General features: G+C 48.6%; 2 pseudogenes; one reads left to right on the top strand and one right to left on the bottom strand.

Moving 5' to 3' along the window:
- Positions 1-362: 362 nt before the first annotated feature.
- LOC147967860 (uncharacterized) lies at positions 363-1,119 on the top strand (annotated as a pseudogene).
- An 11,099-nt stretch (positions 1,120-12,218) lies between these two features.
- On the bottom strand, positions 12,219-14,840 carry LOC125506701 (uncharacterized; annotated as a pseudogene).
- Positions 14,841-20,533: the final 5,693 nt, after the last annotated feature.

Raw genomic sequence — 20,533 nt, 5'->3', positions numbered from 1 at the left:
AACGTCAATCAAACAAGTAGGGATTACATCAAGAGATAAAGAGTTAACACCAATAATAAGCGTGTCCTAAGGGCATGCATGAGCAGCTTCATTCGTTCCTCTCTTGATCTATTGAAGCTTGAATCCCTGAATATTTTGGAGATAGATTTTCATCTCCCTAAAAACCTTGCTTCGTGGGTGTGTAGTTGGTTAGTGGCTTCGTGGGTCAACGCTATGGCTGCTTGGTGCATCGTGTGTGTACTAGCTTCGTGGGGGTCTAGGATGATCGGTTTGTTCGTGGGCTGCGTGTGCGTGGCCCAGTTATCAGCGAACGGCCTCTCGTTATCGTAGCGACCTTTCTTAGCGTTGCATGGCAGCGAGGATATCCAGCGATAGTAGTAGAAGCGTACGTATAAAATTTTCATCCCACCCAATCAAGGTATGGCGGCCGTCATGCCTTGCCCATTGGGGTCCTCCGCCACCATGGACGCCAAGAAGACCCGTGATCCGTTCCTTCTGACCGTGGCCAAGAAAACCATCCCGGCTGCCGTCCGGCGGGCCAGCGGATGGGCGCTCTTCACCGCCTGCGGCACCCTCGCCTCCTTCGCCTTGGGCCACGGGGTCGCCTACGCACTCGCCCAGTACAAGGTCTGCTGCACCCAGGTACTCTACGTAACTACGCCCGCTTGGCTGGTTTTCTGGACATTCCGAATTTCCTTCCGATCGATCCATCCACCCATCATGTTCATGCTTGGCTGTGGTGTTTGTCTGGGTGCAGTCCTCGTTCGTCCTGCGGTGCGTCCAGTGGACGGACGCGGAGGCCGACGAGGAGAGCGGGCTCTGGTTTGGGATGCTCTGCTGCGCCCTACTCCACACTCTGCGATGGCCCTGTAGCTCCCGTGCCGCCGCCGCTGGGTCCGCCGCGCCCTCGCCTACCTCGCGCTCGTGGTCACCATCGTTGGCCACTGCATGTACGCCGTCCACGTCCGCCTCATCCTGGCCGCCGACACAGGATACGTCTCCGCCAGGATCTTGGGCACGGCGGACATGGTCATCTTCGCGGGGGGAGACCTCCTCTGCTTCCCTGGCCTCCTCCTCGGAGATGCAGAGGATCATGTCCATGGATCAGTTCGTTCATGAGGTAGTACTGATGAAGTGATGGAATGAGAAAGTAGAGTATGCATTAATTATGCTATGACCATTGATGGAGTGCGCTATGTCTGAATGTACTAGTGTTAATTGGATGGATCGATCGTGTAGTATTTGTGTAATGTGGGCTAGTATATAATTAGCCTGAATTGTAGCCGTCTTGGGTGTATATATTGGACCTTTTCATTTCCCTGCAGTGCAGTATGATTATCAGGCTTTACATGTTCCGGCTTCGGTATAATTCATGTTGGTGAAACTGTTACTGCCCAAGTAGAGTAGCTAGCGCACCGGAGCCACCAAAACTCCTTCAGGAAGAAGCACAAAAAGGCATCCGACCAGGCACGCCGGTCATCATCTTGCAAACTCTCGATCAGTGCGTGCTTCTCTTATTTTCTCTCCATCCAAATGTTGGAACTAGCTAGCTAGTCTAGTGTGTGCTCTGTTTTCTCGCTGAAATAAATCTTTCTTCTTGTTCCTTTTGCACACAGAAAATTGAACACACCATGGACGGCAAGAAGACGCCTGCGCCGCTTCCTCCGACCGTGGCCAAGAGGAAGTATTAACTGGATAGTAGAAAGCACATTAGGCATCCATGGTCCAGACGATGATGCACGCACGGTTCGTTGCTGCATTTTTGTTTTCTCTTCCTGAATTTTCAATGCTGGCTAGACGAGAGTACTACTGTGTGCTGTGTGGGTTGACGGGTGCGAATCCCTCTTCTTGAACATGTCTGCTTTAATTTGTTGTCTGAAATTCAGGGCTAGTCCGGTTTGTGTGGTTTTCGTCGGTTTCCCTTAATTAACTGATGCCATGTATGGTTTTTGGGTCCAGTTTCCCTTATTAACCGGACCAACTCTCTTCTTCTTAATGCAATGCGGGAGCTCTCCGTCCTCTGACAAGATTCTGTCAAAAAAAATTCAGGGCTAAAATACATACTACGCATGTTTGGAACAAGATATGCCTGTGATTCACAAGTTAATAATGGCCCCGGAACTGGCAGTATATAGCAGAATTAACAGACATGATGATATTTTTCTTTTGAACCGGGCGCAACCCCTTTCCATTACTTTCATAACGGAAATACAACAGTTCAACAACTACCCAGGAAACCAAAGAAAGGGGAACGCGAGTTCAAGCATTCCTGGGAAACCCACGATGAACACCCGTCATCGGGCAGTTCACCGCGGGGAAAACCCAGTGACACCAACATAACTACCACACACATATATAAATCAACAGGCTGATCAAAGTTTATGCTCACGCAGGAGCAGAAAACCACACACACCACCAGACATCAGGAGCCCAAAAAGGTAGTCCGAAGCAGATGAACCGCGATCAGGAGAAAACAGGATGTCTCGGAGCTAACTTCTGCCATCCACACCTTCAGTTGTCCCCCCTGGCGCCGCGCAGATACGCATCATGTTCGAGGCATTGATCCTCGGCATCTTAGCTCCACGCTCCATTGCTTCACGATCTTCGCCCCTCATCAGACCTGCCCAACATGTGATATAACCACAAGCAACATAAATCACGTTAAAAGGGGATCCCAACTTCTCGAATTCAAACGTGGTTCTGTTGCGGCAATTCCACATAGCCCAGCAAAGGGCAGCTAAGCCAAAAGTATAGAACTTCTCTCCCTCTGGAAGGAAGCTATAGCACCAGGAAAAATATTGTCAAATGTTATTCGGACAGCGATCCGTGCCCAACACGCATCCAACAGTCCTCCACATGACCCTAGCAACCGGGCATGTGAAGAATAGATGTTGGGATGTCTCCCTGTTATCACAAAAGGAACAGGAGGGATTCCCCAACCAATTTCGCCTCCTCATCACATCCCTGGTCAGAATAGAATCTTGAAAAAGTTGCCACAAGAAAATTTGAATCTTAAGCGGGATTTTGGCTTGCCAAATCCATTTGTAGTTACACCCAGCCAAGTTTCGTTCCAGGTATTCGTATATGGACTTGGTAGAGAACTTGTTTTTTCTCTCCAAGGACCACACAATTTGGTCAGGTTCGTCAGATATCGGCCATAAGGATACCACATTACTCATATTCCTCCACTGCTCCAGCAAGGGAGGGTGGAGGCGCCTTCAAAAAAAGTTGTCATATACACCATTTTTAAACTTAGCAACCATGATCCCTTGGTCGTTACAAATGCTGTAAAGCTCAGGAAATTTGACATGCAAGGGAGTTTCACCGTCGATACAGTCATCCCACACTCTTGCCAAGTTACCAGATTTAAGAACTACTTTTCTACCCGCCAGATAGTGTTCTTTGACTTTCATGATAGCCTTCCAAATAGGAGAGTCTTCAAATTTAGTCTTGACCGAGACCACCGTATCTTTTTTGAGGTATTTAGCTCGAATAACGTCTTGCCACAGCCCTTGATGTGTTTCCAGTTTCCACCACCACTTAGTAAGGAGGCTAATGTTTTGTTTATGCAAGTGTTTCACCCCCAGGCCTCCTTTATCCTTGGAGCGGCAAATTCTAGACCATTTAACCAAGTGATATCGCTTCCTACCCTCATGTTCTTGCCAGAAGAAGCACTTACGGTGCTTATCAAGTTTCCCAATCACCTTTTTCGAGAGCAGAAACATAGACATATAATAAAATACTATACTGGTTAAAGATGCATTAAGGAGAATCAAACGACCCCCCGAGGAAGCTGCATTCCCTATCCAGGTTTCACAACATTTGAGAAATCTCTCATCCAAGAAATCACAGTCTAGACTACGCAACGTGGAGTAGCTGACTCGTACACCCAGGTACTTCATGGGGAAATGCCCAATGCTGCAGTTAAACAGCTCGGAGTAAAAGGCAATAGTCTCATCATCTCCTCCAACACACAGTATCTCACTTTTCATGAAGTTAATCTTCAAGCCTGACATAAGCTCGAACATGTACAGAAGAAGCTTAAGTTTTATAGCTGCATCTTTGTCATGCTCGAAGCATATGACTGTGTCATCCGCATATTGTAATATGGCCACCCCACCCTCTATCAGGTCTGGAGCGAGCCCAGTAAGTAGCTTTTCTTTCTGAGCATTGAGGATCATTTTCGAAAGGGTTTCTACAGTAATATTAAACAAGAAAGGGGAGTGGGGATCGCCTTGACGGACCCCTTTGTGGCTTTGGAAGTAAGGCCCATTCTCATTATTGAGTTTAATACTCAGGGTGCCATTTCTAAGGATCTTATCCACCCATCCACACCAAGTAGGATCAAAGCCCCGATTGCGATGACATTCGATAAGGAAGTCCCAATTTATCTTGTCATACGCCTTTTCAAAGTCCAATTTCAACACCACACCAACTTTCTTCTTATGGTGTGTGTGATGCAGCACTTCATGCAACGTTAGGATCCAATCCATTATGTTCCTATGTTTGATAAAGGCATTTTGGTGTTTACTAATCAGCTTGTCAGCAAATATGGCCACCCTATTGTCCAAAACCTTAGTAATGAGTTTATAGGGGCATCTAAGCAGGCAAATAGGGCGATATTGCTGGATTTTTTTGGCCCCATTCAGCTTGGGGATCAATGTGATAACGCCATAATTAAAACGGGCTACATCCAGGGTATTGTTATGAAAGGCTTCAAACAACCGCATTATATCTTTTTTTACGAAATCCCAGCAGTGTTTATAAAACTCCGCCGGGATATTATCAGGTCCAGGGGCCCTATTGCTTTTCATACCAAACAAGGCCTTCTTTACTTCTTCTCCTGTGAACACACTTGTTAGGATAAGATTATCTTCTTCAGTAAGCCTTTCATCATTAGACCAGGTTTCTGGGGAGAGGTGGAACAGATTTCCACTGGCCGGGCCAAACAGTTCTTTATAATAGGATGTGGCATGTGTCAAGAGCTCCTTTGTGCCTTCTATAACCACATCCCCATTAGTGAGTAAATGAATGGTGTTTTTCCTCTTTTTTCCATTGGCTATACGATGAAAATAGGCTGTGTTGTGATCCTCTTTAAGCAGCCATCGCTTATTCGAGTGCTGAAGCCAAAACAGCTCTTCTTCAGCAAACATCTCATTAAGCTCTGCGCACAAGATGGTCCTTTTCTCATAAGTTTCAGAATCCAGGGGGCCACATTCCTCCATTTTTTCTATCTCTTCCAGTTCTTTTTAACCCATTTCTTTCTCTTTTTGGCATGGCCGAAGAGGTGGGAGCCCCAGCCTTTAAAGTATTTTTTGATACGCTTCAGCTTTATATTTTGGTCCTCAGATTGCATAGGTTGCTCCCATATTATCTTAGCTTTTTTTATAAAAATCCTCCTTCTTAAGCCAACTGAGCTCAAATCTGAACTCATGTTGGCGCATGGGACTCCTATACAGGGGGTTAGTCATCAACAACAGCGGGTTATGATCAGAAATATCTCTCACTAGCTTACGTACTGCAACCTGCAGTGGGAATAAACTTTCCCAATCAAAGCTCATGAGTACTCTGTCGAGTTTCTCGAGCGTGGGATGTCTTTGTTTATTGGACCACGTGAATCTGCCTCCTCCCATGTGGATCTCTCTAAGGTTTAGCATCTGGATGATAGTGTTAAATCTGTCCATATGATGAGACCTATGGAGAGACTTGTTTTTATCACTACCATCCCTTAAGATATTAAAGTCACTGCCAATAATATAGGGGTTTTTTATGTTGCCACACACCGAGGCAAGCTCATCTAGGAACTCGTCTCTCTTATCTTCTTGGGCTGCCCCATAAACCACCACAAGGGTCCAGATACACTTGAGCTTAGTGTCAGAGACCGTGGCCTGTAACATATATTTCCCTGCCTCCCAAGATATAATTTCCAAGGTTTCTTTTTTGATCCCACATAGGATCCCACCAGATTTACCAGTGGAAGGAATCCAGTTCCAGCTAAATCTTTCAAAGGGGTCAACTTTCCTAAGATATTTAGGAGTAAAGCTATCTTTCTTCGTTTCTAGGATGCCCATAAAGTCGAGGGAGTGGTCTTTAATGATATCAGAGAAGCAGGTAGTCCTCCCTCTTTTTCCTGCCCCTCTAAAATTCCAAAATAGGCCGTTCATTTTTTCCTTTTTCTCCCTTTTTTGCTGAAAGCACTATTAGGAGGCTGAGTAGAGCTTCCAGCATCATTCTGCAAGGTTATCCTATTTTTTTGACTTCTGGTGACCAGTCTAGCTATAATCACATTAGGTTTTCTCTCCCTCTTCTTCCTAGACTGCACCACCGTAAATTTTTCCTCATCCACCTCATTCTCCTCTTCCCATCTCATATTTAGAGGTGTCTGATCCCCTTTTCCGTTAGTAAGAATCATTTTATTACTAACAGCATCATGTATATCAACATTGTCCACATTTTTTTCTCCATATTTCTACAATTCTCAAGCTCTCGAAGGATATCCACACTAGTAAAATCAGTGTCAGGTATATTAATACCCATTTTAACAGCTCTGAGAATAAGTTCAGGATCAGACAAAGCATCAAAAGAGTTAAGGTTGTGTGATATACCTTCCAGGTCTCGTTTTTTAGCTACTGCTATAGCTCTTTCATCCACCCTCTCCATCTTGTTCTGGGCGTTGCGCAGGCTAAAGCGAAGATTTTCTTCAGTTACCAGCGGAGGAGAAGCCGGCACTTCGTTCTCCATTTCACCCTCGGGCAATTCAACTCTGTACTCATTAGTGATTATCGCACCATCACAGCAAGCAGTAACACCACCCACCTACTGAGATTTTTTGACAATATCAGAGTAAGTTTTTTTAGGAAGGTTCTTACTACTATCTGTAGGAATCTTATCAGGAGGTCTTACTTTTACCTGAGCCATCTCAAAGGCCATGGTGTCAATGAGGAGAGTGTTGTGCAGCGAATCATCTGAATCAGTACTCTCTTGAGACTCCCGGATTGGGTCTGATTTATCTCCATGGGGAATTTAGGGAGATTTCCCTCCAAGCCCATGTGATATGTCAGCTTTCTGAGCTCCAGGAGCCATAGAGGGAACATTTCTTCTTTCAGTACTGTTCATATCAGGATTAGTAGGGGCTTGCACCTTCTCTTTCTCCCTTTTTGGGTCTCTCACCAGGATCTGGTCCACCTCATAGTAAAATTTATAGAAATGATCTCCCAGTACAGCTTTCGCTACAACAGGGATCTCATCAACATTTCTGCACCCTATCCTAACCCGGGCAGAGGCAGGGCGGTGTAGGGTAGCTGCGTCGATTTCCAGAGGGACCCCGACCAGAGAGGCTACAAATGCTAGATTTCTTTCACTTCTTTTATCTAGAGGAACATTGCTCACTTTAATCCATGCCATTTCCATCATCCCCTTAGCCCCAATTGTAGAGGACCAGCGTGTAGCATGGATCACAGCCCCACTGGTTTTTAAGGTGACTTTTTCCAACATAGCAAATCTGTGCAACTGCACGAGGATTAGGGAAACGAACAACAAACACCCCGGTCCTATTGCATGAGCAGAGCATCTCCATCCAGTAGCAAGATAAGCATTTAAATCTAGTTCCATTTGACGAGTGGAGGTTTCCCCTTCCATTATAGTGACAACAATGTTATTGGCCCTCTCCTTAATCTGATTAGCAGTACAAGGATCATGAATGTAGTAAAATCCCTTCCCCTTAGATTGAAATGTGCACATAGATGCCATACACTCCCAAGGAAGAAATTCCACACACACAGATGTCAGATGGCCTAGCTTACTACATCTCTCACAATAAGCCTAAGGGCATCGAGTAGGTGGATGCTCATGAGATTTGCAAATAGGACAGGCATCAAGTTTCTTAGGAGGAGGTATCTGGGTAGGGTTTCTTCTTCCCTGAACCTGACGAGGAGAAGACGCAGCCTGGCGTCCAGCAGTGGTGTCACCTGAGCCCGACGAGGCCTGGGTCTTCTGCACCCAGATCCCACCCTCCTGGGACTCATGGCGACCAGCACCCGCCGCCTCATCCCAGCGCGAGGTGTCTCCTGACCCCGGCTGGATTATGGCGGAGGCGTTCTTGGAGTGGTTGCCTCCATCTTCGCGCCGCCATGAGAACTTGCTGTGGTCTCCTCCGCGGGCGCTGCCCCGGCCGCCATGGCGCCCTCCTCCGCGATCCGAGCGGCCACCGCCGCCACCTCCGCGTCCCTCTCCCTGGAATCCGCGTCCCGCATCGTTCGCCATGGGCGGGGTAGCTGCGACCGCCGCGAACGAGCGAGGGTCGCCCCCAACCTTGCCCTCCCACCACTCAAATGTCTCTGGATTTCTGGATCTAGGGTTCTTCGCCGCCGCCCAGAAGTGGGAGAAGGAGACCTCTAGGTCAAGGATCGGGTGGGGAGGGGATTTTATACCAGTGCTGTCGCCCGCGGGGGTGGGGTGGATTGCCCCCACGTGTCGCGCATCCGCCATTGACGGGTGGTTGGTGGGGTTTGGGTGCGCCCCGTTTCGGCTCGGTCCGGTTGTGCGCAGGTCCGCTCGTCTCCCGTGTACCGCAGCATCACGTCCCGTACCGTCCAGCACCCTCTCCGGCGCGGTGGTCGTCGGCGGGATCCGATCCCGCACCTTGGCGAAGTGACAGGGGAAGGAAATCACGTCACCGATATCGACCCCTTCCCCCTCACGGAGGAAGCGCGCATCGATCGTGACACCGCGCGTGTCCACGAGGACAAGGCGGAGCGCATCGTGTCGCTGAACCAGCACGCCATCGTTGAAGGAGATCGTGCGCGCTAGGAGGTCGACGGCGTACGAGACTCGCCAACGTGTGTCGGGCTCGCCGCCATTCCCTCCGCTCGCGCTCGCCATCGCCAACGTGTGTAGTCGCTGCCACTTGCTACACATGATTACGATGTTCACAAGCCCTGTTTTTATACATATTACAGACATGATGATATAATACAAGCAAAATGCAAATCAGAGCTTGTGTAATTAACATTGCATATAATCTCAAACATAGCAGGAATCTACAGCATAATATTTCCAAGGAACCTACAGCCTATTGCTTAATCAGACACAACTCCAGGAAACAATCTACTACTCTAAGTTGACGAGTCCAAACGGAAAGGGTGACCAGAACAAACAAACTGAAGTAGACAAAGATCCTATATGACATTCAGTTTAGGGAATACCAAAGACTTTCAGTTAGGAATTTAGCATGATCCTATATGACATTCGCGCTGCATAGTCCATGGTGCAGATGGTAAGGATGACCAGAAGAAACAAACTGAAGTAGACAAAGATCCTGCAGATCAAACCATCACAAGATCGCCTGCAAACTCAACTTAGTAGTACAGTAAATCTTAACAGAATAAGAATGAAACTACCACAGCAGTGAGTTTGGGGCATCCGATCCTGTGCCTGATCATCAAACCGGGCAACATTCCTTGTATGCATGCATGCATAGGATGATTCAAAGTAAAATTTGGAAGTGAACTAAGCCATCTAAACAGTAACTGATGCATGCAGCAACAAAATTAGCACAAGAAACACAAATTCAGCAAACAGTCGGAACAAAGCAATGAGAAGATGAATTAAATTCGCACCAATCTACATCTTACAAAAGTGAACGGAGGGAGTACATCTTAAGAGAAAGAACAAGCACAAAATGGTCACTGCAACGAGTTTGGGGCAACCGTGCCTATGCCTGATCAAACACACATGCGGTTCAAACTTCGAAAATAATCTTACAAACAGTCCCATGCATGCACGGCGACGGCAAGATTCAGAGCAGAAGTTGGAAATAAGAAGAGCCATCTTAAACACTAGCGGATGCATGCAGGAACGAAATTAGCACAACCAAGACAAGTAGTAAATGTAAGCAGGAATCTCTGAAGTACATGAATGTAATCTGAACTATTTTCCTCTGCACTTTCATTCCTAGTTTCAAAGAAGACATGTAGGCGGAGAGATTGCAGGCGAAATATCATGTAAGTTGTAAGTTAAAACTAGGAAACTAGTTGCATTTGCATTTTTCAACTAGGAAACTACCTAGTAGGCTGAAACTTTTTAACCCAGCAACCAACTCCGGAAAACTACTTAATCAGACACAACTCTAGGAAACAAACTACCAAGTAACATGACAGAAACTAGCAGGAACCAATGAACTGATGAAATACTAAAACTTAGCCGAGCAATCAATATTCCTGACATACACTGGAATTTAAGTGAGGTAAAGCTCATGAATCAAAACAAGCATATGAAGTTGATCAATCATGTTCACAACGGTGACGATAACAAACTGAAGTATGCACAAAGAAACAGCAGATCAAATCATCACAGGATCATCCATCTACTCCCTCCGTCCGAAAATACTTGTCATCAAAATGGATAAAAAAGGATGTATCTAGAACTAAAATACGTCTAGATGCATCTTTCTTTTAGCCATTTTGATGACAAGTATTTCCGGACGGAGGGAGTACATCTTAAGAGAGCAGAACGATCACAGTAAGTTCATGCCACGAAAGGGGAATATCAAGGATTATGGGTTAGCTTGATCCTGTATGACGATCACACTGCATAATCCATGACATTTTTCAACTAGGAAACTACCTAGTATGCTGAAAAACCAAATCTAGAAAACTGCTTAATCAGACACAAGTCTAGGAAACTTGACAAAAACTCTGGAAAACTGCTGAACAACCGACATTTCTGGCATACAACGGAATCAAACTGAGGTAATCTCACGAGTCATTAAAACCGGAGAGAAGGGCATAAGCACAACAAGAACTTGATGGATCACGTACACAATGATGACCAGAACAAACTGAAGAACACAAAGAACCCATTTCTGAGTTGGTGTCACGCACGGTACGAATTACTATAGTTGTACATGATTGTGTGCTCTGAAATTTACAACACTACTGTCTATAATTTGTCTGAACTCATTTCTGTTGTCTGAAATTCAGAGCTAGAATATACAGCAGAATTAGCAGTTGTAAACAAAATATATATGCGATTCAGAAATTAATGGCACCGAAACGGGCATATGCAGCAAAATTCACAGTTGAAAACATGGTATAGAAGCAACGCTGCTGGAAAAAATGCAAAGCAGGGCTTGTGTACATGCATGTACTAATCTGAAACATGTTTCTCTGCATTTAAGAGAGCGAGGTAACAGGATAAATAAAGACCATTCATGATGAGAAGTTTATCAGTGCAGAATTCTACAGAACTGACTAACCTCAAATTGCATTTGCACAACTCTAAGAAATTGCTTGATCAGACACAACTAGGACATTGCCTAGCAACAAACAGAAACTAACTTAGCCCAGCAACCAAGTCTCTGAAAACTGCTTGATGAGACACAATTCTAGGAAACAAACTACCTGGTAACTTTAGTCAGGTTCTGTAGTTGATCAATCATAACTACTGATAAAATCTTGAAACTTAACCCAGCTACCAACATTTCTGTCATAAGCTGGAATTTAACCAAGGTGAGTTCATCAGTCAAAACCAAAATGGCGGGAATATCAAAGAGTTTCAGTAAGGCTGATCCAGTATCTGAATGACATTTATTCTACATGATCGATGGTGCGAAAACAGAGCATGCAGTTGATCAATCATGCATACAATGGTAACCAGAACAAACTGATGTGCAGATAACCTGCATATCAAATCCATCTCACTATCATCCTTAACAGATTAGAAACAAGAGGAACACCGCAAGTTCACGAGCCAAAACCGAAAGGTGAATACAAAAGACTTTCAGTTAGCAATTTAGAATGATCCTATATGACATTTGCGCTGTCTAATCCATGGTGCAAAACACATAATATGCAGATGGTGAGGAAGAGATTAAACCATCACAAACAAACAAACTGAAGAATATCATAACAGAAGAGATTAAACCATCACAAGATCATCTGGAAACTCAACTTAGTACTGTAAGTATATCATAACAGAAGAATAACCAAATAATCATTGGAGTGAGTTTATGGCATCCGGTCCTGTGCCTGATCATCAAACACACACGCTTTCAAACAGAATCCTAACAACTGAACAACATTCCTTGTATGCATGGATAGGATGATTCAGATTTCAGAGTAAAAATTGGAAGTGAATTGAGCAATGCATCTAAACAGTAACCGATGCATGCAGGAACAAAATTAGCACAAGCAAACAGTGGGAACAGAGCAACGTGAAGATGAATCAAATTGGCACCAAAAATCATTCAAGTCGTACTGGATAAGCTAGGCAACAACCATTCGGTGCCAAAATGTGATCAGAAGTAGAACACAGTACTCATCACGTCGACTGCCCAATCTCTAATCTGAAACTCTATGAACTAAACGAGTGCTCAATCTCTCATCCGAACCTCCATGGCTAGAAACATAACAGAGCAAAACGATCGGGACGACTCACGCTTGCTTCACTCGCCGGGAGAGGTGATCGCTGAGGAGGCGCAGTCGCCGAAGGGCCCCCCGACGCCGCAGGTGCCGTTCGTCTGGTCGGTGGCGGACGCGACGGCGAGGTCGGCGAGGTGGAGGCGGGGGAACGGCACGTAGACGCCGTGGACGGCGATGCGCGAGTTGACCACCACGTCGGGCTCCTTGATGGGTATGTAGTTGATGCGGACGTCGTTGGAGTTGGAGGAGGCCGAGTCGGTGGCGTAGTGCGTGACGACGAGGCTCTGGCCCTCGCCGGCCAGCGTGGGGAGGACCGTGCCGGGGCGGAGGCGGTGGAGGTCGGCGCGCGTGAGGCGGTGGTTGGGGACGATGTGGAAGCGCACCGCCGACACGTAGTCGTGGCCTCCGCCGACGAAGATAGCCGGGTCGTCGAGCGCGAAGAGCGTCAGATTGGCGAACTTCTCGAGCTCGGCGAACTTGACGCGCATGGCGAGCGCCATGAAGCCGTAGCCCCCGTCGCGGAGTCGCGCCATGGCGTCGCGGATCATGATGCGCACCACGGAGGCGGCGGTGGCAGCGGAGGCTGCGGCGGAGCGGCCGGTGAGGTGGTGGTGGTGCGGGCCGTCGAAGCAGGAGTGCGTGAGCGGGCGCAGGAAGCCGTGGAGGCCGTGGACGACGTAGCGGCCGTCGTTGTAGAGCTCGGGGTGGGACACCTCACACCTCGACGCCGTCGGCGTAGATCCTGGCGTAGTGGATGCCGAAGGGGCCCCGCTCGGTGGCGACCTTGATGCAGAAGCCGACGGAGGCGGAGGGGATCTTCATGGTGGCGGCCGCGGCGAGGTCGGAGTAGGGGTAGTAGCCCATGGCGATGTGCTGCTGGAGGAGGTGGCGGCGGGAGCACATGGGGCAGGAGGCCTGGAGGAAGGTGTCGGGGGCCGCGAAAACCTCGCGAGCGGCGGCGCGCGGGCGAGCAGCGGCGCCTCCGACGCCATCTCGTTGTACCCGAGGGAGGTGATCGAGCGGTGGCCGTGCCGATCGGCGAGCGGCGGCGGTGGAAGTGGGCGGTGGCCGTGCCGATCGGCGAGCGGTGGCGGTGGTGGTGAGTGCGCGCGGAGGCGGTGGCGGTTTCCGGCGAGTGGGTGGCGGAGGCGGTGGATAGGAGGAGGGTGAGCACGAGGAGGAGGGGTATGCGGTGAAGATAGAGAGCCATGGCTGGCTGGGTCTGGGTCTGAGCAAACGCGAGCGAATCGGAATGGTGGGATGGATCCACCGAGGAGGGAGGGAGGGAGGGAGGGAGGGAGCGGCGACGTCTGCACTTTGCGACAGCGACAGGAGGATTGGCAGGCATCCACCAACTTGGGGCGGAAGCCATACACGTCACGTCAGTCACACAACCGTCTTGTCCACAGAAATCTAGTCAAAGCTAGTCAAGGGTCCAGCGACTACGGTCTGGTCTCAGGATTTCACCCGTCCAAAATTTTGGAATATGTTTTAAACTTTATTAAGAGCAACTCCAACCAAGGACCCATTTTGTTCATTTGAGATATCCGGATAAAAAAGTTGACCTAACGGGGCCACCCAAACGGACAAAGCGTCCGCCTATTGTCCGTCCCGAACCAAATTGAGCCCACATTCGAGTCACAAATAGGCCCGCGACGAACAAAAGCGGACGCTCCTGTCGCTCGCTCTAGTCCGCTCCAGCCTCTCGTGTCTGGCCTGGTCTCACCTATCAGCGACCCCGCACTGCCTCCACAACTGCCGCGACGAGGCCACCGGCGCAGGCCGTCGCCTCCCGTTCTAAGCCGAGCAGAGCAGCGGGAGATCTCGCAGAACTTCAGGCGAGCGACAGGGAGATCTTCGGCACTCCTCCTTTGTGCGTCCTCGACAACGCTCTTGGGACCTGGCCGGCCTGGAGCACAATGGGGTGCCGGGCCCCAGCTGCGTGCGGGCCGCTGGGGCAGCCCGAGTGCTCCGTCGACTCAAGCTGGACGAGCTAGGGGAGTTCGCCCCCGCGGTGGATGGCTGATGTCTACCACACCACTTATTCTTGTAGACTCGTGTTGGGTCTCCAAGCGCAGTGTTTTGTAGGACAGTAGTAAATTTTCCTCAAGTGGATGACCTAAGAGCAACTCCAACGCGGTGACCCATTTCGTCCGCGCGCGTCCGTTCGGGTCGGCGCGGACAGAAAAATCGGCCCAATGCGCCGACCCAAACGGACGCGCATCCGCTTTTCATCCGTCTGTCGACCCATTCCCGGCCCATTTTTTAGTCGGATTTGCATCGGCGCGGACACGAGGCGGACGTGAGTCGCGCCCGCCTAATCCTCCCCCTGGCCTGCTAGTCGGTGGCACATTGGTCATCCTCTCCCATTCCAACAGCAAACCCTTGCCCGCCTCCTTCGTTGCCGACGCCGCCGCCCATTTTTCCAGTGCCTCTACGAGCTGCCCGTGCCGCAACATCCACCCCTGCAACGCCGCCACCGTCGTCTTACCACCGGGGATCCGAAAGCTTCCCACCCACACTCCCCGACACAACCGCGACCAAGAAGCCGCTTCACTGCCCCGGCCAGCTCCTTCCTCCTGACACCGGCACGCACGTCGGACGCCGCCAGGGCAGGTAGCTGGTCCGAGGGCGGCGTGACTCCCTTCGCCGGCCGGCTCCTTCATCCATGCCCGCAAGTTGTTCGACAGTTTGCCAAGGTACAAAATGGACTCCGCGGACGAGTTCTTTTTTCACAATTTTCTTTGCGACTCCGATGATTCCTCGTCCGATGAGGAGGAGGAGATCTTGGCTGCCGTGGTGGGAGGCCACCAAGGTGGGTGAGGGAGTCCTAGACTAAGGGGTCCTCGGGCGTCCGGCCTGTTAGCCATGGGCCGGACTGATGGGCTGTGAAGATACAAAGACCGAAGACTCTACCCGTGTCCGGATAGGACTCTCCTTGGCGTGGGAGGCAAGCTTGGCAACCAAATATGAAGATTCCTTTCTCTGTAACTGACCTTATGTAACCCTAGATCTCTCCGGTGTCTATATAAACCGGAGGGCTAGGTCCGTAGAGGCCAATCATCATAAACATAGTCATACAGGCTAGACTTCTAGGGTTTTAGCCATTACGATCTCGTGGTAGATCAACTCTTGTAACACTCATATTCATCAAGATCAATCAAGCAGGAAGTAGGATATTACTTCCATAGACAGGGCCCGAACTTGGGTAAACATTGTGTCCCCCGTCTCCTGTTACTATCAACCTTAGACGCACAGTTCGGGACCCCCTATCCGAGATCCGCCAGTTTTGACACCGACATTAGTACTTTCATTGAGAGTTCCACTGTGTCGTCGTCAAAAGGTTTGATAGCCCCTTCGATCATCTACAATAATGTTGTCCAAGGGGAAGTCTTCCCCCCCCCCCCCCCGGACAGGTCTTCGTATTCGGCGGCTTCGCACTGCGGGCCAACTCGCTCGGCCATCTAGAGCAGATCGAAAGCTACGCCCCTGGCCATCAGGCCAGATTTGGAAGCTTGAACTACGTCGCGAATATCCGCAGAGACTTGATCTTCGATGGATTCGAGACTACGGCGGCCACTCCCTGCCACCACGATGAACATGACGTAAATCTGTCATCGGACCGTACCTAGGAGATAATACCTATAACTGCTCTGGCCTTAGACGGAGCAGGTCGCGCCATTCGACGACGGGAAGCTCAACCCCGCCAGGGAAGCCGCAGACTCAGCGGCATTGGAGACACACATAGACCTAACTTCAAGGGACATTTATGTCACTAGAACCAGGGACTCATCTCCAGCTACAGGTTCCGAACCTTGTGCATCCGCATACGTCGAGCTTGATCGGTCATCGACCGTCGAATTCAGCTCCGCGGACACCTTCCGGCACTCGCCTTTGGGCGACGTGCTAAACTCACTAAAAGCTCTATCCTTAGCGGGGGACTCTCAGCCGAACTATATCCGGTTCGAACTGGAGGCTGATGACGGAGAATTTTGTTTCCCACCCACCGCCCACTTCATAGCCACTGTCGAGGACCTAACCGACAGGCTTGATTACGGCTCCGAAGACATCGACGATATGGACGACGATGCCGGAGAAGAGGAGGCCCAAAACCCGTCGTTCGCCGGACGAGAGACGGCCACCTCCTCATATGACGTATACATGGTGGATGCACCAAAAGAGAATAACGACGAGGACAAGGAAAATCCAGTTGAGGATGACCCTCCTAAGATACAACCGAAGCGCCGACGTCAGCGGCGCCGCTCTAAATCACACCGCAGCAAAGACAGCAACACCGGCACAGGAGACGATAACACTCCGGACGGTGCCAAAGACAGAGAAGACCCTGACGAACAAACGGCCGAACAGGACGATCGGGAAGATGGGCAAGTTAGCCCTAATGAACAGTCCATACACGAAGACTCGAAGGACAGTAACTATCTCCCGCTCTCCGAGGAGGAGGTGAGCCTCGGCAATGAGGATTTTATCGTGCCTGAGGAACCTCTCGAGCAGGAGCGCTTTAAGCGCCGGCTAATAGCCACTGCAAGGAGACCGGAAAGAAGCAGCAACAGCTTCAAGCTGAGCAAGATCTGCTAAACGATAGATGGACTGATGTCCTGGCAGCCGAGGAATACGGCCCCAAGTACCCAGCCAAAAGTTACCCGAAGCGTAAATTACTACCTCGGTTTGATGATGAGGCGCTGGAGCCCGTACCATCATCGCACAATGCGGCTGACCGACCACCACGTGGCCGGCATAAAGTGGCAACCCAAGCCAAACACCAGCCGGCCCTACCTCTGAAGGAAATATGCCCTAGAGGCAATAATAAAGTTATTATTTATTTCCTTATATCATGATAAATGTTATTATTCATGCTAGAATTGTATTAACCGGAAACATAATACATGTGTGAATACATAGACAAACAGAGTGTCACTAGTATGCCTCTACTTGACTAGCTCGTTAATCAAAGATGGTTATGTTTCCTAACCATGGACAAAGAGTTGTTATTTGATTAACGGGATCACATCATTAGTTGAATGATCTGATTGACATGACCCATTCCATTAGCTTAGCACCCGATCGTTTAGTATGTTGCTATTGCTTTATTCATGACTTATACATGTTCCTATGACTATGAGATTATGCAACTCCCGTTTGCCGGAGGAACACTTTGTGTGCTACCAAACGTCACAACGTAACTAGGTGATTATAAAGGAGCTCTACAGGTGTCTCCAAAGGTACATGTTGGGTTGGCGTATTTCGAGATTAGGATTTGTCACTCCGAATGTCGGAGAGGTATCTCTGGGCCCTCTCGGTAATGCACATCACTTAAGCCTTGCAAACATTGCAACTAATGAGTTAGTTGCGGGATGATGTATTACGGAACGAGTAAAGAGAATTGCCGGTAACGAGATTGAACTAGGTATTGGATACCGACGATCGAATCTCAGGCAAGTAACATACCGATGACAAAGGGAACAACGTATGTTGTTATGCGGTCTGACCGATAAAGATCTTCGTAGAATATGTAGGAGCCAATATGGGCATCCAGGTCCCGCTATTGGTTATTGACCGGAGACGTGTCTCGGTCATGTCTACATTGTTCTCGAACCGTAGGGTCCGCACGCTTAAGGTTTCGATGACAGTGATATTATGAGTTTATGAGTTTTGATGTACCGAAGGAGTTCGGAGTCTCGGATGAGATCGGGGACATGACGAGGAGTCTCAAAATGGTCGAGACATAAAGATCGATATATTGGACGACTATATTCAGACATCAGAAAGGTTCCGAGTGATTTGGGTATTTTTCGGAGTACCGGGGAGTTACGAGAATACGGGGGGAGAAGTATTGGGCCTTATTGGGCCATATGGGAAAGAGAGAGGGGCTGCCTAGGGCAGGCCCCCCCCCAAGGCCTAGTCCGAATTGGACTAGGGGGAGGGGCTGCGCCCCCTCCTTCCTTCCCTTCTCCCTTCCCCTTCCTTGTCTCCTACTCCTACTACATGGAAGGACTCCTAGTTGGACTAGGAAAGGGGGAATCCTACTCCCGGTGGGAGTAGGACTCCCCTAGGGCGCGCCATAGAGAGGACCGGCCTCCCCTCCTCCACTCCTTTATATACGGGGGCAGGGGGCACCCCATAGACACACAAGTTGATCTTCATGATCGTTCCTTAGCCGTGTGCGGTGCCCCCCCTCCACCATATTCCACCTCGGTCATATTGTAGCAGTGCTTAGGCGAAGCCCTACGACGGTTGAACATCAAGATCATCACCACGCCGTCGTGCTGACGGAACTCCTCCCTGAAGCTTTGCTGGATCGGAGCCCGGGGAGCGTCATGGAGCTGAATGTGTGCCAAGAACTCGGAGGTACCGGAGTAACGGTGCTTGGATCGGTTGGACCGGGAAGACGTATGACTACTTCCTCTACGTTGCATCAACGCTTCCGCTTCGGTCTACGAGGGTACGTAGACAACACTCTCCCCTCTCGTTGCTATGCATCACCACGATCTTGCGTGTGCGTAGGAAAATTTTGAAATTACTGCGTTCCCCAACAGTGGCATCCGAGCCTAGGTTTTATGTGTTGATGTTATATGCACGAGTAGAACACAAGTGAGTTGTGGGGGATATAAGTCATACTGCTTACCAGCATGTCATACTTTGGTTCGGCGGTATTGTTGGATGAAGCGGCCCAGACCGACATTACGCGTACGCTTACGCGAGACCGGTTCTCCCGACGTGATTTGCACAAAGGTGGCTAGCGGGTGTCAGTTTCTCCAACTTTAGTTGAACCGAGTGTGGCTACGCCCGGTCCTTGCGAAGGTTAAAACATCACCAACTTGACAAACTATCGTTGTGGTTTTGATGCGTAGGTAAGATTGGTTCTTGCTTAAGCCCGTAGCAGCCACGTAAAACTTGCAACAACAAAGTAGAGGACGTCTAACTTGTTTTTGCAGGGCATGTTGTGATGTGATATGGTAAAAACGTGATGAGATATAAGTTTTTGTATGAGATGATCATGTTTTGTCGAAGTTATCGGCAACTGGCAAAAGCCTTATGGTTGTCTCTTTATTGCATAAGATGCAAGCGCCAAATAATTGCTTTACTTTATCGTTACGCGATAGCAATAGTTGGCGAGACGACCATGTGACGACATATTGATATAGATCAAGATGATGGAGATCATGGTGTCATGCCGGTGACGATGGAAATCATGACGATGCTTTGGAGATGGAGATCAAAGGCACAAGATGATGATGGCCATATCATGTCACATATTTTGATTGCATGTGATGTTTATCTTTTATGCATCTTATTTTTCTTAGTTTGACGGTAGCATTTTAAGATGATCTCTCACTAATTATCAAGAAGTGTTCTCCCTGAGTATGCACCGTTGCGAAAGTTCTTCGTGCTGAGACACGGCGTGATGATCGGGTGTGATAGGCTCTACGTTCAAATACAACGGGTGCAAAACAGTTGCACACGCAGAATACTCAGGTTATACTTGACGAGCCAAGCATATACAGATATGGCCTCGGAACACGGAGACCGAAAGGTCGAGCGTGAATCATATAGTAGATATGATCAACATAGTGATGTTCACCAATGAAACTACTCCATCTCACGTGATGATCGGACATGGTTTAGTTGATTTGGATCACGTGATCACTTAGAGGATTAGAGGGATGTCTATCTAAGTGGGAGTTCTTAAGTAATATAATTAAATTGAACTTAAATTTATCATGAACTTAGTCCTGGTAGTATTTTGCAAATTATGTTGTAAATCAATAGCTCGCGTTGTTGCTTCCCTGTGTTTATTTTGATATGTTCCTAGAGAAAATTGTGTTGAAAAATGTTAGTAGCAATGATGCGGATTGGATCCGTGATCTGAGGTTTATCCTCATTGCTGCACAGAAGAATTATGTCCTTGATGCACCGCTAGGTGACAGACCTATTGCAGGAGCAGATGCAGACGTTATGAACGTTTGGCTAGCTAAATATGATGACTACTTGATAGTTTAGTGCACCATGCTTAAACGGCTTTGAATCGGGACTTCAAAGACGTTTTGAACGTCATGGACCATATGAGATTTCCAGGAGTTGAAGATAATATTTCA

This window comes from Triticum urartu, chromosome 5A (genome assembly GCF_056163025.1).
Source record: "Triticum urartu cultivar PI428250 chromosome 5A, HENAU_Tu73, whole genome shotgun sequence".
Lineage (NCBI taxonomy): Eukaryota > Viridiplantae > Streptophyta > Magnoliopsida > Poales > Poaceae > Triticum > Triticum urartu.
The sequence above is the reverse complement of the archived record's forward strand: the minus strand, read 5'-3'. Positions and strand labels throughout refer to the sequence as shown.